The 24,898-nt window shown below is 42.4% G+C and overlaps 1 pseudogene; it reads left to right on the forward strand.

The window, feature by feature from the left end:
- The first annotated feature begins 202 nt into the window (after positions 1-202).
- Positions 203-17,365, forward strand: LOC120433351 (annotated as a pseudogene).
- The last annotated feature ends 7,533 nt before the right edge of the window (positions 17,366-24,898 follow it).

The following is a 24,898-nucleotide window of genomic DNA, read 5'->3' on the forward strand; positions in this document are numbered from 1 at the left end:
TTTACTATCAAGCACAGGATCTATGTAAACCTTTTCCTCTAATAACTCGGATACTGGGTTTAAAACGTGGGCACATAATGTACTGAAATACATACAACAATTACTGGAACAATGAAACTTTAAGACATTTGAACATCTGAAGAATAAATTTAATCTCCTCAGGACAGATTTTTATAGATCTCTACAACTAAGGTCCTTCTTGATGGCACTCAAAAGCTGGGGAAACATTGCCAACCCCACACCTAATGAAGAATTTCTAAAAAGTAAACAAATCAGAAACAGAGACAAGAAGACTATTAGTAAAATCTATAACGCAGGCTCATCAATGATTAAGCATAATTCCCTGAGGATGAGGGAAAGATGGGAGGCAGAAATAAATGAAAAAATACCTGATGACACCTGGTGGGAAATATGTACTGAAGCACAGCAAACCACTAGTTCAAACACATGGAGAGTTTAAATGGAAAATTATCACCAGATTCTACAGAACACCAGAAATAACTGCTAAGATGGGTCCAACACATCTGAGTTCATGCTGGAGGAACTGTGGGACACACTCTGCCAACCATACTCATATATTCTGGCTCTGCCCTAAACTCTGTGTATTCTGGAGGCAGATATTTGATGCTCTTAAAGACATTTTCCAAGGTAAATATTCCACCAAGTCCTACAGTAGCAGTGTTGGGAAGGATTGCAGAACATACTGACTGCAAAGCCACAACTCACCTTCTAAAATATATTACTCACTGCAGCCCTAAAATGCATAACTATCAGATGGTTAAAACCAGAAACTCCCACATATAATCTATTGATCCAGAGAGTGTGTGATGTCTGTCTGATGGAACAAATTACATACTCAGACTACAGAAACCTGTCTTTGAGAAACGGTGGGGACCCATGTTACCTTTACTATTACAATGAAGAACACCACCTAATTTTAAGAGCTCTCTCTCTATGCACACATACACACACACATATTTATGGACGGCACAGGAATAAGGAGACCTCATATAAGGCCAAAGAGTGCTCATGTTTTCCTTTATATGTATGTATGGTTGCTTTCTGTAACATGCTGCTGCTGAACAATCATGGCTGCTTTGTGTAGTTTTAATGTGAGTATATGTTTGTACATGCGGGTACAGTTGAATAGAGGAAGTGAAGGATGTATCACTGCTGATTCAAAATAAATAAAATGGAGTTAAAAAAGAGTAATAATTAAGAAGATACACCACTGCTGTAATCTTGGTGTTCATACCTGTTTGGACAGCAGGAGGTGTAGTTTCCCTGAATTTGTTTTCCTGAATTTCTCTGTATTTTTTTGTCACTAAGAAGTCAGGAGGCAGCATGAAATATGAAGTATATTCACAGCTTGGTTTTTTTTTTTTAATGAATTATCCTTTACATTTGAGAGTAACAGATAGTTAAGTAAACTAGTTATCATACACTCTATGATATGATTATGATTAATAAAACATCAAAAAGATTATTACCATTCTCTATTCAAAAAGTTAAGACAAGGTTAACTTTCTCGCTTTGTTGTGACACCCCCCCCTCCCAAAAAAAGAAACCAAAACAAAAAAACTGGATATCCACAGAAGACAACACTGATGGATGATCGCAGAATCAATTCCATGGTGAACCCCTTAAAAACAGCCAACCAAGTGAACAACACTCTCCAAGAGGTCGGCATATCTATATCCTAAAACAGAGGGTGCACTGCAAGGTGCAAGCCACTCATGAGCCTCAAGAATAGAAAGGCTAGATTGGACTTTGCTAAAAAAAAAAAAAAAAATATATGTGTATACATATATATATATATATATATGTGTGTGTGTAAGTGTGTATGTGGAAGTATGTGTGTGTATGTACGTACGGATGCATATATGCATGTATACAGGGTGGGCCATTTATATGGATACACTGTAATAACATGGGAATGGTTGGTGATATTAAAGTCCTGTTTGTGGCACATTAGTATATGTGAGGGGGCAAACTCCTCAAGATGGGCGGTGACCATGGTGGCCATTTAGAAGTCGGCCATCTTAGATACAACTTTTGTTTTTTCAATAGGAAGAGGGCCATGTGACACATCACACTTATTGGTAATGTCACAAGAAAAACAATGGTGTGCTTGGTTTCAACGTAACTTTATTCTTTCATGAGTTATTTACAAGTTTCTGACCACTTATAAAATGTGTTCAATGTGCTGCCCATTGTGTTGGGTTGTCAATGCAACCCTCTTCTCCCACTCTTCACACACTGATAGCAACACCGCAGGAGAAATGCCAGCACAGACATCCAGTATCCGTAGTTTCAGGTGCTGCACATCTCGTATCTTCACACCATAGACAATTGCCTTCAGATGACCCCAAAGATAAAAGTCTAAGGGGGTCAGATCGGGAGACCCTGGGGGCCATTCAACTGGCCCACGACGACCAATCCACTTTCCAGGAAACTGTTCATCTAGGAATGCTCGGACCTGGCACCCATAATGTGGTGGTGCACATCTTGCTGGAAAAACTCAGGGAACGTGCCAGCTTCAGTGCATAAAGAGGGAAACACATCATCATGTAGCAATTTCAAATATCCAGTGGCCTTGAGGTTTGATCATCTCTCATATGGACTATTGTTTGACATCCTGGTCACTTGCTTGTCCAACAACACTTAAAACTATTGAAAACATTTATAAAAGAAGTTTAAAACTACTTGACAAAAAACCGACTTCCCACCACTACTGTCATGTGTTAAAAAAACATAAATTACTGAACTTCAATAACTTAGTGAAACTTGAAAGAGTGTGTTTAATATATAAAGTCTTACACTCCCTTGCTCCACCACCACTAAAGCAGTTCATTAGGCATAAAGAAAGCTCAGACGGGACCACTCGAGCTACAACCCGAGGAGACTTGTTTATACCCCACAGAGGGACAGCATTTGGGCAGAACGTCCTTTCTGTCCAGGGTGGCCATCTGTGGAACAGTCTTCCCCAATCCATTAGAGAATGCTCGACATTCAACTTGTTTAAGGCACAGGTTAAAAACTGGTTATGGACAAATCAAGTGTGTGATCATGTATAAGTTGTATAGTTTTAATGTTTTATTTGGGAATAGAATGGTGTGTATGTGTGAGTTTGGTGATGGAGTTTTTATTATAAATGAATTATGATTTTTTTAATGAATTATTATGTCTATGTTTTAATGTTTTATGGACAACAGATGGAAATTAGCCCTTGGCTATAATCTGGCATGTTTACATTCATGTAATTTATTTTACATTTATGTTCATTAACATGCACTGTCCTAAATAAATAAAAAGAAAAAAAGAAAGACTGATGACGGAGAAGAAGCAGAGGATTTTCTCTGTTTCTACACAGACCTGGTCCAGACAGCAGAGAGCTGCAGAGTGAAGACGTTCATGGGAAGAAGCTGAGTGCAACGTCCTCTTTGAGTCCTGGATCAGGAAGTGACGCCGTGAATATTTGGTGTTTAAATAAGGTTTCTGTCTTTGACTCAGTCTGTTGTCACTGTGTTTTACAGAGAAAAAGAGATTTCAGATTAACTGGTGTTCCTGCTGCTGCAGCACTAAAGCACAGTATAGGTGACCGCGCTGATGCCTGTTCATAATTTCACCAAAGTTAATAAACTGTTGGCTAAATGTTCTTGTTGTCAGAGGTAAACAGAGGTGACAGGAGCAGATAATAAGGATTAAATATATGCTGAGTAACTAAATGCTGCTAGTCTGTGACATCACTCCCAGCAGCATCACCTCATTTCTTTGACCTTTAACATGAGAGCAGCTAGCAGAGCAGCTAGCAGAGCGGCCGCTACCTCTGCTGTCTGTCATGTGACCGAGTCAAGTGTGTGTAGTAGACTTGTTAGCATAGCTAGCAGGCTGAAAGAAGATAGCAAATTGTGTGAACACTTTGTCAGAGGTGAGCAGTAAAGAGAAGGATAAGGAGCTCCTCCAAATGCTGATAATGCACTTAACCTGATTTTACTCTTTGATGCATAATATGTGATGTTCAATCGAAAACAATCACTTAAATTGACCTTATTATTATTATTATTATTATTTGTTTATTATTCCTAACAAGGCTGTGTACTGTAGAAGTTTGCACATTTGATCTGAGGTTATTGTGTCCCTGCAAATTCAACAATGGGCCTCAATGCAAAGCATCAAACAAATATTTTTATTATCAAGTCATTCGACTTACTGGATGAATCATTGCAGCCCTGACAGTAATGCACACTCATTTTTATTGGTAGTCAACTGGTAAATGCAAGCTTTTAACTTTCATTGATGAGTAAAACCTTCAGTAGAAACATCTGGAAGCAGTGAGTGAATAAAACGTCTGACAGCAGCAGCAGGGACGATGCTGTCATAGTTTAATGTGGAGTCTGCACTCAAACAGTGAAGAGCAAAGAAAAGAACTCTGATGGTTCTGGGTCCTTTTGACCCAGCACTGTGGGTTTCTTGTGTTTTGGTGATATTTTGCATTATGGTTTATGTTCTGGTTCATTTACAGTCTTAGTTATGCTGTTTTGTGTTTCTTATATTTCTTGTTTAGTTCCTTGATTATTAGATTCCCCCTGTGTATCTCTGTGTGTGTCTGTGTTTATGTGTGTTTGTGTGAGTCCTTGTGTTCCATTCTGTTTCCCCAGCCCGTCATGTCTCTCGTCTCCTCTTTCGAGAAGGGTCTGGCTGGAGCCACTGGGGAGCGCTATATTGCGACCTCCACAGTAGCCGGAAACACGTGACCTCCACAGTAGGCGGAAATACGTTCCTGCATGGATCATCGACTGTGGAAACCTTGCAAGTGGATGGTAAAAGTTGGGACAGAGTCTTTCATGTACAAATTTGCTGTTAATAATTTATTTTTTTATTAATGGCACAGAAATATAATGTACAACAATTATGGCAATCTCTACAAAGATTCTTTTTTCCCAACATGAAATAGTATCAGAACAGGCTGAATTCCAACATATAGAAGATAGATAATGAACAGGAAGTACAAAAAACAACAAATAAATAAGGCAAGAGGCACTAAAGGAGCGACAAAGAAACTGATTTTGAAGACGAATAAAATATATCCTCTCTATCTGTCTCTCCTCCCCTCCTCGGCCTCTCTCGGTGCAGATATGTAGGTATAGCTGTTTCCAAGCTACTTCTTACTATAACTGATTTCCCAGGGAAAGAAGGCTCTGCAGCTCTGCTTAATAATTAACTGACCAATCTTCGGCCCAGGAGAAGGGAGAGATAGAAAAAAGGGAGCTCGGGAGGAAACGAGAGAGAGCCAGGCAGCCCCCTTAATGAGCCACTTGAGTGGTTTAAACAGCACAGGACAGCCAGAACTAAAGGAGAGAGAGAGAAAGAGGGAGACAGAGAGGGGGAAATACATCCAAGGAGAAGCTTGGAGGGGGGAAAAGCAGCTAGCTCAAGAAAGGGGAAAAATAGATCTTTTGACATCTCAGATGAGCTTTTTCCCAGTCCTGCCTCCACTTTTTGGAGCTAAAGCTCCACAGCATGCTCCGTCAGTGATGCTCTGGGTCTGTAGTCCCATCCTGTGTCTACAAGCTTTTCTCTAGTGAGAAACGTGATGAGGAAAAATGGTAAAACTCTATTTTTAATCAAGTTCTGTAGTAGAAAGAAAGTTATGTGATTTATACATCAAGCATCCTCCCTCCGCCCTGAACCTCACCAAAACATCCCTCTTTCCCACGTCTCCTTTCAGGTCTGTTCCACAGGGCCATAGCGCAGAGTGGCACAGCCATCTCCAGCTGGTCCGTTAACTACCAACCCCTCAAGTACACCAAGATCCTGGCCCGGAAGGTGGGTTGCACCTACGCAGAGACGGCTGACCTGGTTGACTGCCTGAGGCGCAAGAACTTCAGAGAGCTGGTGGACCAAGACATCCAGCCGGCCCGCTATCACATCGCCTTTGGGCCTGTTGTGGACGGAGACGTAGTTCCTGATGATCCAGAGATTCTCATGCAGCAGGTGAGGGTCTGATAACAGTAGCTGCACATCTCTGTTGTGTTTTATTATCTGAGCAAAGTGGTGAGAACTCCTGGGATCAGCCATGACGTGAAACCAAAACTAACCAAACTGTAAAGCAGAGAAAATAACTGCAGTGTTGGTGATGTACATGATCGGGGCGGTATACTTTAGACACACTGAGTAGTTTCCCTTGTGTTGTCATGAGCGTTTGCCAGAAGCCCAAAAAGCAAAGAAATAAGACTTTATTAAAGAAAAGTATAAACACAAGTACACGCAATGATGAGACACAACTATAGAGACAAAGAGCGATCTGACTGGGACAAGTAAAACTAACTGGGAGAGCAGTTTTCTTCCAACAATCGCTACCAAAATAAAACAGGAAGCAACAAGACACATTAGCAAATAAGCTAAATGTAGTCAGACCTGGAAAATGTTAAGCTGGAACAGAACAAACAAGATGTGATCCTGTAATTCAAAGCCGACAGAGTCGTCGAGGTTTTCAAAGAGCAGGTTTCTCTTCTCAGTTCGATTGGAATATTTTCATGTGACAAGAATAAAAAATTATTATTCTTTTTTATTCATCCATCCAGATGTTATTTTGGATCATCTTCTGAGTGAAAAACTGACAAAGCTGATTTGTGTGTATTATTAGTGTAAGTAACCACTGCTGGTTGACCAGGATTTTTAATTACAAAAGAGATTCTTCAAAAGTTTTATTATTATTTGATTAAATAAATGCTACATTTTGAAGAGGCTGCAGATGTAATCAGTGTCATTAATGTGAAAGTCATTTTGTGAGACGGGGGAAGTGTTTTATGTAAGGTGAAAACAATCAAACAAAAGGTGTGTAGAAAGCAGTAACGTGAATCTGAAAATCACTACAGGGACATATTGTGTGTGAGAGGAAGAAGTGTGAGTTTTGCAGCTCTATGCATTAATCGACACTGCAGACTTTTAAAGGATCGGCCCTGAAGCCGTGACCTGCAGAACAGGCAATATGATGAAGATCATGGACTTAAGAGTCATATACAGGGTTCTTGAAATCCTTGAAAATGCTTGAATTGTAATATTGTCTTTTCAAAGTTTGAAAAGTGCTTGAATTTCAGATGTGGCTCTTATACGTGCTTGAAAGTGTTGTAACTAAAAGTTACTGTGACTCAAACATAGAAAAATTCGATTTTTTTATTTCCCACACCTAATTTATTAGAGATTATTTTATTTAAAAGTATTTTATAGCATATAACACCTTTGAAAATATGCTTCGGTTCACATTTAACTCCAGAAAATCATCAATCAAAATATGGATATTACCTGACCAAAGATTTGTGGTGACGTCACTGCTCTTTTAACTGTTTGGTGTCTTTGCTTTGTTTGCTGGTTGTAGAAATGGTTTATATGAGCTCTTAGCCAAGATTCTGAGGTGTCTGTGGACACATTACTCATGTTGGCACTTATATTTCTGACCTCATGTTATAACCGATTAAACATGATCTCCTCGCTTTTGCTCCCATTTTTGGTGGTGTAGGTGCAAATGATCAGTCATGACATTCTCATAATAAATAAGATACTGCAAATAATTATTTCTGCATTTGTGCGATTGAAGTGAATTGAAAATGTGTATGCAATGACACTGTTTTAAAGATTTGGCCTAAATAATTTTGGAGTGAATGAGTCTAAACATGATGACCTAACAGTTAGGTCGGCAACCCGCGGCTCCGGAGCCGCATGCGGCTCTTTAGTCCTTATTTTGCGGCTCCGGGTGGTTTGGGAAAATAGAAGAAGTATTTCGCTGAAGTGTATTTTATTTGTGTTTAGTTCTTTTTTTTTTTTAACTTGTAGTTCTAAATTGGAAGATTATTGTGATTTTGAAATATAAAAATAAAATTATATCTTATTATTTTTTTCATCGCTCAAAATAAGCGTCACACTGGCGGAAGCCGGTATACCCGCCGAAACGCCGTGCATTTATCGAGACTTTCAACCCCAGATAGGCCAATTATGGATCTTCGGATCCACATTATGTCGGCAGCTGTTCTCCACTGTGAACTATGTTAAAAACAAACACCGCTCACGCCTCACAGATGACAGCTTACAGTCCTGCGTAAAGATGAAAGCCCCGATTTTGCAGACGCTGTGAGCAGAGGTTTGGGACCAGAAGTCTCATTGTAAACATATCACGGCAGACCCGACGATGTTTGCATGGACATGCTTTTCAGCATCTCTTTATTGACCACTTTTCACACATGGTTGCTGTACGCATAAAGCCGGCTGTAGCTTTTCAGCTCACAGCCCGACAACACAACAGCAGAGAGAGCACAGACTTTAAGGCGGCGAGGCGTGATTGCGGGTGCCGCTCAGGTGCGTCTGACTCCCATGCAGCGGCACTGCAGACCACGCCCCGCCACACACATTAACCAGGTAAAACACATATTTAGGCAGAATTTTGCAAATATTTTTTTTTTTTTTTTTTTTTTTTTTAGCGGCATAGTGCTTTTTTTCCAATTACTTTTTTTTAAAAAAGGGTGGCGGCTCACAACAGTTTTTGTTTGCTACATGGATCATTTTAGTTCAGCTGGGTGTCTTTCCTTTTGTTATATTTCTTTAAGAGTTCAAAATGTGTTAATTACATAAATAAAATGTAATTTTCTCTGTAGCACTTCATGGATTACATAAGCAACACACCTTAGTTGCTCTGTGGATTCTTTTAAAAAGCAGTTAAAAACTTTTCTGTTCAAACAAGCCTTTTGTTGATCTACGTGTTTTATATTCTTTACATTATTTACGTTTGATCTTTTACATTGTGTATAATGTCTATTGATTGTATTGTTTATTTTAATATTTGTGTACAGCGCTTTGTGGCTGCCTGTCTGTGAAAAGCGCTTAATAAATAAACTTTACTTACTGACTTTAGTTGTTCACTCAAAGCATAACGGTAAAAAACAATATATACAGTGTTATCTTCATTTTAGATTTCAAAAAGTATTTGCGGCTCCCAGTGTTTTCTTTTGCGTGGAAACTGGGTCCAAGTGGCTCTTTGGGTGTTAAAGGTTGCAGACCCCTGACCTAACTAGTGATACCCTGTCACCTGTCACACACACACACACACACACACACACACACACACACACACACACACACACACACACACACACACACACACACACACAAGCATGTTATGCCGGTTTCAGCTGAAACAATGTTTCAAACCATATTCTGGGTTTTTAGTTCACCATCTATGAGGTTTCAAGAAGACAATAAAGACAGATCTGAATGTTTGAAAATGTTTTGGAAAAATTCTGTAAAGATGAGATGAAAAATACTCAAAGGATAAATTCAATTGGTTTATTATTTAGATAAGTTGAAAAAAAAGTTAAACAAGCAAATAATGAAAAAAGGTAAACAAGTAAATAAAGAAACAAGGTAAAATGAAGTAATAATGAAAAAAGTTAAACAAGTAAATAAAGAAAAAAAAGGTAGAGGAGAGAAAACCCCAACAATCCCCTCTGAGCAAGCACTTGGCGACAGTGGGGAGGAAAAACTGCCTTTAAACGGGCAGAAACCTCCGGCAGAACCAGGAGGGGACAGTCAACTGCCGGGACTGGTTGGGGGCGTGAACAGAGGTGGAGCAAGACGAGGCTACATCAGGTGTAGCAGTAGCGTCTCTCCTCCGGAACAAGCGGAACCATTTTGTCTTCTTTTTCATGCACTTTTCCACGAGCGCTTTTTTCTCCAGGATGAGATTTCTCAACTCATCGACTGTTTCTGTGTTTTGCTTTTCAAGTTTCTTACATCTTTGTTCCACCTCTTCTAATGTTGCTTGTTGTTCTTCAAGCTTGTCTTTGAGTTGTTTGGATGTTGCCTCCTGTATCAGCTTGTCCTTGTGCATGTCTGCATTTCTCTCTTGGACTTCTTTGTGCTTGTCTTCTAACTGCTCGTTTCTTTTCTGGATTTCTTGGAGCGTGAGCTGCAGGTCTTCATGTATTTTGTCCTGTTGTTGTTTTTGTGCCTGCATTTGAGTGTTTTCACGCTTCAAGTTATTGAATTCCACCAAAATCCCCTTAACGAGCTCGGAGTTGTTTCTCGCTATCTGATCAATCCTTTTCTGCATCTGTGAGCAGCGTTTCTCCAGTTTGTCCTTTTCGTCTTCCACTTTAGTTACTTTGTCCTCCAGCTGATTACAAAACTCTTGCAGTTTTAGATTTTTAGACTCAAAGTCCTGGACAATACGTTTTCCTTCTTCCAGTCTTTCCTGCTGTTGCTCTTTCTGTTGAAGAAGGTCTTTATTTTGGTGCAGTGTTTCATCCAGGCTTTCTTTCACCATTTGGTATTTTTCCTGCATGCTCTTCAGTTCGTGCTGCAAGTCTCTTTGCTTTTTGTCCTGCTCTTCCTTCTGTTGTTGGATTTTTCTCTTTTCTTCCACAACTTCACGGAGCTGTCTTTGGAGCAGCTGATCCATTTGGTCGATGTATTGGAGATCCCTTTGTGTCTTATCAGTCATCGTTTTCTTGTCTTGGAGCTGGTTGGTCATTTCTTTTAGTTCTGCGCTCTTTTGCTTATTTTCTTTAATGAGGTGCACAATCTGCTCTCGGGCCTGAGCAAACTTGATTCCCCAGCCCTCATTAATAATTTTTATGTCCGGCTGGCGCTGTTGTCTTTCTTCCAGCTCTTTATTTTGGGCTTCCATTCGTCTACACTTGTCCTCCAGTTGAAGTTTATCTTCTTCAATTTGTTGCAATTTTTTCTGGAGATGGTAGTTTTCCTTCCTACTCTCCTCTAATGCCCTTTGGAAGGATGAGACGCCATTTGGGGAAATTGGCCGCCACGCCAGGAAGGAGAGGCGGCGTAATCTTTTGAACTGGTTGTTTGTTTCTTGGAAACATGTTGGAGTTTCTATCGATGACTTTGAAAAGCTTTCCAAATGTTTCTGTGGTGAATGTTTCGTAGGCTGCAAACACAGATGCTGCTGAAACGAACTAAAACTTGCTGTGTCTCACCCCTATTTAAGGAAAAACATCAAAGGACTTAAGATTCTTAAGATCTCCCTATGACATCATCACTCCCTAAGCCAATGAGATTGTCACAAGACATTTTGGAATGGGGTATTTTTTTTTAAATTGTTTTCAAACTTAACTTAAAATTTCAGTGTTTCCTAGTTGTGGACTATTGGTTAGTCCAGCTGATTAAGAAATTAATTGTCACAAACATCCCTAATATTATATAACAGACAACAGAAAACAAGACAGTTTTTTTTCTACGCAATAGAGCTATAATAAAAATTTTTTTTTAAATTATCCTACTTTTTATAAAAGAGAACATTTATTAAAGAATATGTATTTAATTAAAAATCTCTGTTCATCTAAAGCAGGGGTCAGCAACATTTAAGACCCAAAGAGCCATAATTGGCCTACCTGGGGTTGAAAGTCTCGATAAACCGGCGAAACACCGTGCAGGAAGAGATCATGTCCCTGCAGATGAAGCACTCGGAGCACGACGCTCACCACGACATGGAGCCCCTGCGACCCCACGACATCCTGCGGCCCCAGCGATGAAAAAATAACAAAATATAATTTTATTTGTATATTGCAAAATCACAATAATCTTCCAATTTAGAACTACAAGTTAAAAAAAAGAAGAACTAACATAAATAAAATACACTTCAGCTAAATACTAATTTATTTTCCCAAACCACGCGGAGCCGCACTATAAGGACTAAAGAGCCACATGCGGCTCCGGAGCCGCAGGTTGCCGACCCCTGATCTAAAGGGTTTAACAAAAAGGGGGAGCTTCCTGCTCGAAAATGAAATGTCCCCATTTTATGGGCTCGGGTGCTTAACTAGTTAAAAAGAACAAAAAAACAAACAAACATCTGTCTCCTATTTTTTTTGTGTCACACAGGAAAGAAGCATCAATATCTGATGAGAAGACATTAATTTGTTGGTGTTTGGTGCAGTTTTCCTGTTTTCTGGGTTGTTTATTTCAAGTGGAGATGAAGATCTCTAACAAGTTGATTTGTTCACATTTGCGCATCTTAATTTTTAAGAGGAATGTGTTTGTTGAGTTTGTACACTATATGCATGTAAGGCAACCGTTTCCTTTTTCACTATTTTTGTGCGGTGCATTTTTCTCTTTTAACAAAAGGGGACAAAAGACATTTAAGTCGTCCTAAGATGATTTGTTTAAATGTTTACATGGTCTTACTGAGGTGATGCAAAGTGAAACATAATTTCTTTTTTTTGGTAATGTGCTGGAAAAGCTTGAAAATGGACCTTGAATGTGCTTAAAAAGTGCTTGAATTTGACCCTAAAATGCATATGAACCCTGCATATATTGCAGTATTCACAGTTTATAGTAGGAATTTCATGCCAACAGCTATTCTTTATTTTGTTTACTGGGAAATGAAATGAATGAAATGAAAAAGGATAAGCGGCAGTGAATGGATGGATGGATGGAAATGAAATGCTGCCAATTCACAAAGCTGGTTTTCAGCTGCACTTCCTGTTGTAGACTTGTGATGCACACAGGCTCTGTTCCAGCACTCAGCATGTTCTTCCTTATTTTCTCCACCAGGGGGAGTTCCTAAACTATGACATCCTGATAGGAGTGAACCAGGGAGAGGGGCTGAAGTTTGTGGACGACAGTGAGGACAACGACGGCATCTCAGCTGCGGCGTTCGACTACACCATCTCCAACTTTGTTGACAACCTCTACGGATACCCAGAGGGTGAGGACGCCACCTCTGTACACTGCCACTTTTTCAGTTATTCCGTTTTACAGCCTCCTCTCACTTAACTGCGTTTTGCAGCAGCATCAGGTTTTGTCTTATTAGGAGCCGCGTTAGTTGGTTTGTTAGTTTTTTTCTTTTTGCTGTATTCATTAAAATAAACAGATAATCGTCAAAATGACAAATGTGGGCAATTATCAAAGCATACATTACAGTTCTGACTGCTTGAGTTCACATGAATTTTCAAAAGAATATCAAAACCTGTGAAAGTGCTTTAAGCGTTTAAAACCTGCGAGTAAAGAATGGAATCAGTAAAATGTAAAATGTGAAGTGAATCAAACAAGACAAGCGTGCTAAAGAGAGCCACCCATCCACATCACGGCGTGTCTGCGCCTTAACCTTTGAGGCTCTGTGGGCAGTAATGCTATCATCCCTCAGGTAGTCGGCTCCCAATCTCAGCGTCGTTGTTTCTGACAGATCGGCCTGCGAACCCCTCACAGCCGGACCACAGTCACAGTACAGACATGTTTGGATAATGCAGCCATGCTTCCTCTCTACTGCCTGTCACTCCTTCTGTTATGTGAAAGACTTTTTTTCCTCTCTAGATTTTTCACTCGCTTCCTGGCTCTTGGTTCATCTCACCAACGTGTGCTTTGGTTTCATATCTTTCAATCAGACCGATCTCTTAAAAAATGTCTCGCACTGCTGTTACTTTACTCTTAGCAGTTTTTCACTTTTATCTTTCTTCCCCTCCTGTGCTTCTTCACCAGGCAAAGACATCCTGAGGGAGACCATTAAGTTCATGTACACAGACTGGGCAGACAGGGACAACGGCGACATGCGGCGGAAGACTCTGTTGGCCCTGTTTACGGACCACCAGTGGGTGGCACCAGCTGTGGCCACTGCCAAACTTCATGCTGAGTTTCAGTCCCCAGTTTACTTTTACACGTTCTACCACCACTGCCAAACCGAGACGCGGCCCGAGTGGGCCGACGCCGCGCACGGAGACGAGATACCTTACGTGTTCGGCGTACCGATGATCGGTGCCACGGACCTGTTCCCGCAACTTCTCCAAGAACGATGTGATGCTGAGCGCTGTGGTCATGACTTACTGGACTAACTTCGCAAAGACTGGGTAGGCCTCATGTCATAGTAGTGTAAACTGTAGCTGTTACGGTTTGTTCTCTGACAGAACTACAGGCTTATCAAGCAAAGGTGTTGATTTAGCTGTAGACTTTAATGTGTTTCCAAAGTCTTTCCGTTTTGTTACAGTTCAGGTAAATTTATCTAAGTCTGTTAACATGTCACAGGACTTAAATGGCTCAGGGCTCAGTCTCTGTAACACTTTAACCAGATCAAATTAGTGATGATTTAAATTAAACATAATCTCAGATTTTACAGTTTTTTGAAGAAGGTGAAAAAAATTAAATATCATTCAGTCTATAATTTGAGGTAAAGAGAGAGCGAGAACAATCAAATTACAGGAGAAAGAAAGAAAAGTTAATGAAATGTAGCAGCGACATGTAAACACAGTTGGATGATGAAGTCAATGCATCATGGGAAGTTTCCCACTGCAAACTGAGCCTATATCAGCAGGACTGAGGGTTGATTTAGGGTCGTGTGCTCCAGCTTTAACTATAGACTCTGTCAAAAATGATCAACACAGATGTAACATGAAGAGCCTTTCAAGAACAGAGAAATTGTGGTGCGGTGATCGTGGTCCCTTCAGGTCCCCTGACTGATCACTGCTAGAGAGGTACAAAGAAAAACTGAGATATGTAATTTATTAGCGCCTATATTAAGAATGAAATGTTTCTTTTTTTTTTTTTTTTTTTTTTTTGCCTGTCCCATTTGGTTCTTTAGCCGTCAGAATTGTTGTCTGAAGACCAACAAGGATACCAAATAGATTTATTTTGCCAAATGGATCATCATGGCATTGCCGTATTGGTCCATTTGATCAAACTTTGTTGTTATTATTTATTTTATTTTCAGTTGTTACAGATGGGACAGACATGACTGGGGGATAGGAAAGGGAGAAAGAAAGAGAGCAAGGGAAAGAAAAACAGAAGGGAAAAGGGACAGTGAGAAAGGGCACTTACAAAGACAAAGAGAAAAAAAAAATCTCCTGGATCACCTGTTGAGAGAAAAGAAGAGAAGACAAGCAAAAAAAAAACAAAAAAACAAAGCAACATACTAAACACAACACCATCACGTTAATCTAGCTAAGTGTGAACAGCAGTAAATACTAAATATTGAAAGTTGTTGTGCAGCACGCAGGACAGACAGCGCACAATGTGCTTTGAAGTAGCAGCTAAGAAAGGTGTAGTTTATGTCTACGAACAGTGAACACCCGTGTGCACACCTGTGTGGATCAGCGCGCTTGTATACAAAAGGTTTCCCCATGTAACGGTCTACTAGAGGGTGTGGAGGCCCATAGCCCCGTCCCCCAGGGCATGAAGCAGGCATGGAGGAGATCCAGGCTCCAGACATCCAGAGGCCCCAGAGTGCGAGAGCCCAAGGAGTACCACCGGAGGGGCATCTGTGCCACCCTCCTGGGAAGGGCTGAGGAGATCCCCAGACGAGGGGGTCACCCAGTAGCCACGGAGCAGAAGCCAGAGGGGGCTGCACTGGCGTGCCCGCCAGCTCTGCCGGCAGCCAGCTGTGCCAGAGTGAACCGAGTTGCAGGTCCCGAGGCCGGAGGCCCGAGGGCCCCCTTTGCCCCGGAAGAGGCCTGACCGAGTGACAGGCACCAGGCCCCGCCAAGTAGCCACCGGGAGTGAGCTGGTGTATACCTGAGCGCTCAGCCACGGACACCAAGAACCACCAATGCACCAACCCCTGAGGGCATCAGTTACCAGCAGGGAGTGTGGTGAGGGGAGATAGGCCTCCACACTTGGAGGGCCTGGGAGTACCTAGGGAGGTGGAGTCTAAGACCCGACCTGACATATAGACACAGACAAACAGGCACACACAGACATAAACATGCTTTCCCACCCTCATGCACACATATACAAACACTCAGCACTCACCCAACGTAGGGATAGACATACATAGACATGTACACACAATCATACTCCCCAAACATACTCTATGCCCCGGGTCCAGGTACCTCGCCCCAGAGGGGAAACGGCACCCAGACCCAAGAGATGTGACCCTTTCCCCCGGGGTGGAGGCAAGCAGACCGCCCCAGGCTCCGCAGCAGCAGGGAGGTCAATCGGACGGCCAACACCTCCTCCCAGCCCCCCGCCCCGATGGCTAGTAGAGAATGAAATGTTTCTTAGGATCAGCTGTAAACAATTACAAAATGAATTACATTAAATTAAATTAATTAAACATTAAATTCTTTGATCTATTGAATTTTTTTATTGTGGTAGAAATCCTAAAGTGTTTCTACTGTTGTCATGTGCTTTGCTTTAACACTCTAACAGGCGATGCTACCATAGAACTGTTGCAGTAAAGTATGATAGTGGTGCAATAATAGCAGCTGCTTATTATGGGCTGAATCTGCCGGCTGATTTAGTTTTATGTCATCTTTTTTGTTTTAGTGTGAATCTGTAATTAAAATGCGTATAGCCTTGTAGTCCTCTTGAATACTTGAATCTGGGTTGCTAGTTTAATTCCCGTGTGGCTTTGAAGAATTGAACATGCTGGTTCACCAAAAGCATCCAGATCCCAGAGCAGCCGGTTGGTCTTAGATAGTTTAAAGGTTCCACAGAGAATGGGCCTCCTGTCTGTATTCAGTGTATTGATGCCACATGTTACTTATAATGGAGACTGAGTATAACTTTGAACTGAAACGTTTAACCTTTATGCTCCACTAGGGACCCCAACCTGCCCGTCCCTCAGGACACCAAGTTCATTCATACCAAGCCCAACCGCTTCAAGGAGGTCATCTGGATCAAGTTCAACTTGAAGGACAAGCATTACCTTCACATCGGTTTGAAACCTTGTGTCAGAGACAACTACAGAGCTAACAAAGTGGCCTTTTGGCTGGAATTAGTCCCTCATCTTCACAGCCTGCACGACGTGCTCTTTCCCACCACTACGCGCTCCCCTGCAGGCCATGACCCCGGCACCATGAGGCCCAGAAACAACGTTCCTCGAACCACTCGTCATCCTTACCCTACCTTCCCGTCAGATCCTGAGCCCGAGGGCTCAGAGCGCCCGCCCCAGGACCTCTTTCCCGGAGACACCCGCGACTACTCCACCGAACTGAGTGTGACAGTTGCGGTTGGAGCGTCGCTCGTCTTCCTCAACATCCTGGCCTTCACCGCCCCTTACTACAAGTGTGACAAGCGGCACGAGATGCGCCGGCACCGGCTGTCCCCTCAGCGGGGCGGCCCCGCCAACGACCTGGCTCACAGCCAGGAGGAAGAGATCATGTCCCTGCAGATGAAGCACTCGGAGCACGACGCTCACCACGACATGGAGCCCCTGCGGCCCCACGACATCCTGCGGCCCGCCTGCCCTCCCGACTACACCCTGGTGCTGCGCTGCGCCCCCGACGACGTGCCGCTGATGATGCCAAACACCATCACCATGATCCCCAGCACCATCACCAGCATGCAGCCTCTTCACGCCTTCAACACGCTCCTCCACCGCCACAACAACACCCTGCCCCACCCCCACTCCACCACCAGGGTATAGTAGGGACAGGCCCCACAGCGCCACCTAGGGACCAGGAACACTGGCTCTGCTACCGCTCTGGAAGGGAGGCCTCTAGACGTGGGCCTTCGCTCTGTCCTCTTATTCTCTTCTTTCTCCAAAAGCAACTACACCTGCTGCGTCATGTGCTGTAAAACTTGGCAGCTCCCTCCACTGGTGGCATGTGGAGGTGCAACTGAAGTGTACAGCAGCAGATGAGCAGTTTGGGTGGGGTGGGTGGGTGGGTGACTCAGATCTTTCAAAGATACTGTTTTCAAAGACGGTCTGCTGTTTCCAGGCTCAAGACCTCCAACATTCGTCAAAGGGACGAATGCTCTCTCCTCCTCGCTGTTTTCTCTTTTTAGCGTCATCTCTTTTTCCATCTCCTGTGTGTTATGTGCACATGATGCTTCTCTTTTCTACATCCGTGTTTTATTACTGCTCTCTTCCTCTCATGTGACACGCCTCCCTCCTGCTCTTCTCTAAAAATTCCCGATCTGCTGAGCAGTTTGGAGGGGGAGGCGTACACTAAACATATAACTATGAAAACACTGATATCTTTCATTCTACCAGCATTTTAGGTGCCAAGTAAGTACTGCTGTGTTTGCTTTCTCATCGAGGGAGAAGAAAACGAAAGAAAAATAGAGTATCGCTATTTACCGTCAACTAACAGAGTTCTGTCATGTTCTCATGACAAAGTGCCAAACTGGCCCTCAGTCGTGGTTTTCTTTCTTTCATCTTCTCTTTCTTTGTTGTTTTGTTTGAAGCATTTGTTTAATTGCTGTTTTTTATTGTGTGGAAAGAATTTTTCTGAAAATATAGATATAGAGAAATGATATTATATATAGTTCTATATAAAATGTGTACAAAGGAGAAAGTATATAAAAGGGTTTTCTCAGTGGGGGATCTATGCATGAATTATTTTTAAAGACGCGGGGAAAAGGACACTGTACCTGTCGATGCACGTTTCCCAAAATCTAAACGAGTCATATCGCTCCATGTTTGCTACTTTTGGTTTTTGGTTTTCTCCCGCAGAGTAAGAGCATCGCAGGAGCTCCTGAAGTCAAACGACGCCTCCCAGCGCTCATTTATTAAAACGGAGTCGATGCCAAAAGTCTTAAACGTTAGAATCAAAGCAACAGCTGTGAACTCAGTCATGGTTAGGGATGGGTATCGTTTAGGTTTTATCCGATACCGGTGCCAAACCGGTACTTTTGAAACGGTGCCGGTGCTTAAACGGTGCTCAAACGGTGCTCAAACCGGTGCTTAAAGAATGGAGAACACAAACTTTGTCCAAAAACCTCTCATGTTCAGCTGTTTTTTTTGTAAAAAGATAACAATGTTAGCCTTTTCTGCAGCTATAGGGCATATATGGTCTCACTCTTGGCTGGAAGCAGTGCTTAAACAATGGAAAAAACACAAACTTTGTCCAAAAACCTCTCATGTTTAGCTGTTTTCCACTTTTTCTTTGGTCATTTTAGCGTTTTTGGCCAGGGTGAAGGGAGTATCTGCCATCAAACAAGAAGACAGCCGCATGTAACTACGGCGGTGTTTGCTAGTTCACCTTACATGCATTAATTTAATAACGTGGTTAGCCTACTCAACGTTAATTACACATGAACAACATGAAGCTACTCAGGCAGAGAAGAACGGCTGCTGCTGCCATCATCATCTGTCATCATTTCTGCTACACTGACAGGGCTAGGGGCCAGGACTCTCCTCTTCGGGTTTTTGGGTTGTTGCTAACTCCGGGTCCGCTAACAGGCACCACACCCGCAGTAGATGTGCTCGGTGTGAGGTCTCGCAGCAAGCTATCAAACACGGCGCATTTCTCGGCTTTAAAAAATAAACGCTATGCGTCGCCAGGTGTTTCATCAGATTTGAGGTGTTACCTCCTTTGACAGTATCACAGTATCAGCATAAAGCACTTGTTGCAGGCTGCTGAGTTTGCATCCTTTGCTGTGAAGTACAGGCAGACTTTTGATCGCTTTGCCTTGGGCGTTTTTAATCTGTAGCTCTGCTCTAAAAGAACGTACGTACCTGGCCCCGCCTACTATCCTCGGAAATGTAAAATGATTGGCTAGAATTGGCTCAGGAAAAAAAAAGCACCGAAATAAAGCACCGAAATGTGCGCTGCTTTTCGGTCTGGTTACTACCGTTTATGTCAGAAAGGCACCGGACACCGGTTTCTTGTTAGGGTACGTGAGGTAAAGCGTCCGTCGATGTAGCTTGATTCTACAAAATTATTTTTCTACGTTATTAACAAAACAGAGCAGAGACTGATGCTGCTCCTGTCTGACCCCTTATTTCTGGCACGTGTATTCTGACTGACGTGTGTGTGTGAGTGTGTGTCACTGTGTGAGTATGATATCACATCTGCATCACTCAAGCGTAGGTGGGTCCGCGTCAGACAACAATAAACAAAAAGCAGAAAAAGCCAAACAGTAAAAACTCAGACTCCAGCATGAGCTCCTTCCTGCTGCTTAACCAAACACCAAAGGGAAATGTGCACAATGTAAATCATAAAACAACTGACTGGGGCTGTGCTGCAGGTGGATCAGTGCTGTGGACAGTAGCTGTGGAAAAGAGACTGGACAAAGACTCTCAGCCTTAAATACAGGACAGAGGATGATCCCATCATCTTTCAGCTAACAGTGTGGAGCAGAAGGACGGCCGGCTGATGCGTCCATACGAACCCTTTTGTACTCACTCCTGTGTATAAGGAGGCGGCGAGGGGTTGTGTAGTTAACCTCAGCACCACACAGCTACAGCAGAGGAGAGAACACAAACGAGTCCTTTCATTCGGCTCTGTTCTTTCTCCTTGTCTGTTTTATAAGCTAACACTAGAGGGTGCCATTGTGGCACATTCAGCGCTCACTCTGAGGTCACTGGACAGAGAAGAAAATACCAAACTGGGAGACGGATGGAGACGAAACATCTGGAAGAAGATCAGAACTGTACATTTTTAAGTGTAAGAAAAAAACAGACAAAATATTTGTAAATATTAAGTTTCTTGTTTATTTTATGTTTTGTTTTTTTTGGGGGGGGGGGTTTGAGTGAATGAATGATATGCTTATTTTGTGATGACAAAAGACAACAGGTGCAGTTTGTAATGAAAAGAAAAAAATGGCCGTTAGCTTGAGGTTTCAAATGAGTTCATCCTGACTACCGATCAGTTTTGTCTTTGTTTTTTCAACATTTATTTTATTTTTGTCATAACGTTGATCGTTATCATGTGACCATCCTGTAACAGGAAGGTCGCTGTAGCAGAAGTCATCTCCACTGAAGCCCCCTCACAGCAGAGGGCCAGTCATGCTGTTTATTAGGATTTGCTAGTTTTCAGTGAGAAAAAACATTTTCATTAAGTTTTAAATCGTTTCGTTGCTCCTTTCTCTGCGATTGTCATAAAATCGTCGTTCTCTTTTCAAGCCTGTTGTGGAAGTTTTCCATTTAAATAAAGCCTGCAGACGAGTGGTGAGCGGTAGCCAACATTCTTTAATCCAAACACACAAAGAACAGACAACCAAGCTTGGTGGAGAGCCTACATGACCACGGGGCAGGTCAGCAGAGTCTCACTGAGCCTAACATGGCTCTCAGTTAAATACCTTCTCCAGGAACAAAAGGCAGTACACAGCTGGTTCACACCTTAAGGTTCACACTCCCTTGCTACCTCCCAGAGTCCTCAAAGAGACAAAAGACTCTTCCTGTGGAGTGGTCTGCTTCCCCCAACTTCCTTACTACACCCCCACCATTTGTCTTACAGTATGGGTGTCAGACATGTTAAAATCCAGTGGCACCAAGGCATTATACAATAAAATAATGTGATTAGTACATAAGTAAAAGAAATTCCTATACAATCCCACCCTTTGATTCTTAAATCAAGAATCACATTAATACCAGAATTTCTTTCCTGACATTCTGTATATCACATCAACATTATTTTACACTTAAAGGAGTTTCACACTGTGTATCCTCACTTCACTGTTCTCTCACCACCCTTTGTTCATCTTTAATCTTCCCCACAATCTAAGCTCTCACATGCAAATGGCAACAACAATGATACAGAGGAAAGGCCTTCTCCGGAGTGTTAAAGTACTTTGCATGGCAAAGTGAAACAGCATTAGATGGGCATTCCCAGTCCCAGTCATGGCTCCTGGTGTCTGTGCCGTTTACAGAGTCATAATTCCAACGCTGATCTCCCTCTGCGCTGTCACTTTTGGAGCCTGGCACGCTCTCTTCATCCGTCAATTTCTGTTCCAACGCGGCTGTAGATTTTAAGGCAGAGCACGTCGTACACCTTAGTTGTCTTCCTCAACGTCAACGACGAAACTCTTTCATTTTATTTTAAGATTTTGCTGTTCAAAATCTCCTCGTGACAATCCTTTGGAAGCCCAGTGGTGCAGCCCACTGTTGTTTATCAGTTGTCCTGCCGATGGTCCCTGCTTCTCACTGGTCCTGTTGAAGCGTTCTCTCCCAGTCATGGTCTGCATCTGCACCTCAGTCTCTTCTTCCATATCCCTCATGTCACGGTCTCTGCAATTTAAAAATGAAAGCTTCCCCGGAAAACCCTCTTTTGCCCTATTGTCAGCTTATCACACTTAGACATGCCCAATAAAGTTGTGCATTGTCTCTTAAAAATTCCCAGGGCTTCTACCCTGGAGTCGTTTCACTCCAGGCCCTGTCGTAAGAAAACATTAGCCAGTGGTGTGTCCTGCTGTAAATCATGTGATTAGATCATATGATTAACCCTCTGCTGTGGAAAAAATAGATGTTAGCGCAGCGCATCTGTATGCACACTTTCACACAGTGACTTCTGCACTGTAAACAATACAAGGTCATGAATAACACACCGCTGGTAAATTCACAAAGACACAGAAAGTGGCAATTAAAAGGTTAAATCAGCACGGCCCAAAAGCCCATGCAACCTGTTGCTGTCACTTTTCTGCTCCTGTAAAAAGAAACATACATACATACATCCACCCTTTTGTCACTGTCTGGGTGGAGGTGCAATCTTGCACACTGGTGTCAAGTCAGTAAAAGCTTTTGTCAGTCCAGTCAGTCCCCATTTTTTATTTGCTGACAGTAGAACCTCTCGTGACGCAATAAGTTTCTACTGCCAGCAATGACGCCATTTCAAAAAAGAAAGAAAATTTAGACTGGATTACCTCGCTGAATCCTTTTTGGCAGGGACTTGTTTTCTGATTGTCCCAAATACGTGGCTTTCTCCAGAGCCCATTTTAATTTTTGGAGAAACTCACTTGCGATTGTTCAACATGTTGTGTAGTGCTTTCGATTCCGATATTGCAGGCCTGCCTCAAAAGAGAAAATTGCTAAAAATCTCAGTGCACTGTTAAAAATCAAAATTTATGAAGGCCTCTTTAGGAGTGGTCTAAGCATACTCTCTCAGAATGATAGATCAAAACAAAACCAATTGGCAGTTTCAAAGTGGTACCAAAAGAAAATGCATCAGCCAAGTAAATCCCCAAAACTTTCATCCACCAGTCACACACCTCACACAACAGCAATATTCTATTAGATAATGAGTTTTGTTTTCCCCCATGTACCCAGATGTGTGCCATGATAAAACCTTTCCCACACATCAGAAACAAGAAACTCAATAATCTATTAGTCTCCACTCATCTGACCCCCCTGCAGCATTCTGTTCACCCCTGCAATAATTCAATCATCCTTCCCCCAAAATAATACTAGTTCACTAGTCTATGTATCACTTCTTAACCCACTAAGTGAACCGGACAAGATGATGGTAACAGAAACACATGCTTAAAATATCTTGATGCATTCTCAATCATCCAGGAAAGTAAATCTCCAAAAGTTGAATCTGTTCATCTGGACGTAGCGTTTTGTGGGAGAAAAGTTTCGTCACTCATCCAAGTGACTTCTTCAGTCTCAGCTGACTGCAGGTTTCCCCAAACCTTATAAACAGTACATTTGCACAATGACTGAAACCAGCCCACTGAAGGAACAATGGGCTGTGAGGTCAGTTCCTTAATCATAATTATGCAAATTCCCATGACCCATGCTTAAAATACTGTTTGATCTTCATAAGCTTCATTGCATGTGTGTTTGTGTTAGTAGGATGAATGCATTTTTCTGTTTGTGTAATTTTTGTGTACCTCTCCTCTTTGCGGTGCTCCAGACACTTTTCAATTCTCCACGCAAGGCAGTCGTTTTTCCTTCCCAGTTTCCTAAACCCAAATTTCATTTCCCACACTAAAACAGCCATGTTCTCCCCTGCTCCTTCCACTGTGGTCTCATCTCATCTCTCCCCCTTGCAGCAGTCCAGTGAGAGTCAGTTGTCTTTCAGCTTTGTCCTGTGTTTTCCACTGTCTCATCTTGCCATTTTGCTCCAAAAGTGGCAAATGTCCAACTCAGACAGTCTTTTCAAAAGTCCATTTACACACAGTGAAGTTGCAGCTCGTTGGAAATGCACATCCATCCATCCAGTCATGATATTGCCATTTTTCTCCTTGCTGTTGCTGTCTTGCACAGCTGTTGCTGCTGCTGCTGGACCTTTTCTACACTGCTCAGGATACTGCTGTGAGCTCTTGATATCCATCTCGTTGTTCTGGAACTGCATTTCCTTTCTTCAGGGAGAGATTCTTGGAGCTTGTGTTCTCAGGGTGGCAAATACATGGAAGTTAAGCTGTAAAGCAATTCAGCCAAAACTTGGCTTGAGTGTTTCTAATGGTGTTAACCTATAATTTTCTTCCGACTGCTGCACGTGGAAAATTGATCCGGGTCTGCTCTTCACCTGCAAGTGACACACTGAGACATTTTGATCATTCTTCTCATTGCTTAAAACGACACGTCTCCCCTCTCTGGTTCTAACCTCTCCTTTCTTAAAACCCAGAAAGTGAGACTGTAGTTGCCCTGCGTTGAAAAACACCAAACCCCCTTCCTATTTTTATCAACAATTCTGTTAAAAAGAAATTTTTCGTGTGTCCACCCTAGGGGAGCTGGTGGCCTGCAGTACCACCCTCTTCCGCTAGTTGGAAACAACTTTTACACAAATTTCTACACTCCTGTCTTTCTTTCTTTTTTTTTTCCTTGTTTTGTTCCCCATTTTCAACATTTTGAACCCCATTTTTCACTGTTTTTTTACACACACATCAACTTTTCCCACACAACCATTCTCTTTCATCTCACAACATACTTTTACCCACAGTTCTTAACATACAGTCACACATTGAGTTTTGTCCCTGGCCGCCCGGTGGAGCGCTTGCCGCAGTCGCCTCTCGAGCCACTAATCCGGCTCCACTGACTGCCCCTGGAATCTAGATTCTCTATTACTGCACGAGACGTCTCTCGTGAGGTTCCTTGCCTTCTACGGACCAAGGAACGAACACCGCCACCCCCAGTCTCCTTTGAAGAAGTTAGGATCTTTTAGAAGACGCTAGGGATGTCACTCCGTGATTCTACAGGGTGGGCCATTTATATGGATACAGCGTAATAAAATGGGAATGGTTGGTGATATTAAAGTCCTGTTTGTGGCACATTAGTATATGTGAGGGGGCA

The sequence above is a fragment of the Oreochromis aureus genome, linkage group 3 (genome assembly GCF_013358895.1).
Source record: "Oreochromis aureus strain Israel breed Guangdong linkage group 3, ZZ_aureus, whole genome shotgun sequence".
NCBI classification, from domain to species: Eukaryota; Metazoa; Chordata; class Actinopteri; order Cichliformes; family Cichlidae; genus Oreochromis; species Oreochromis aureus.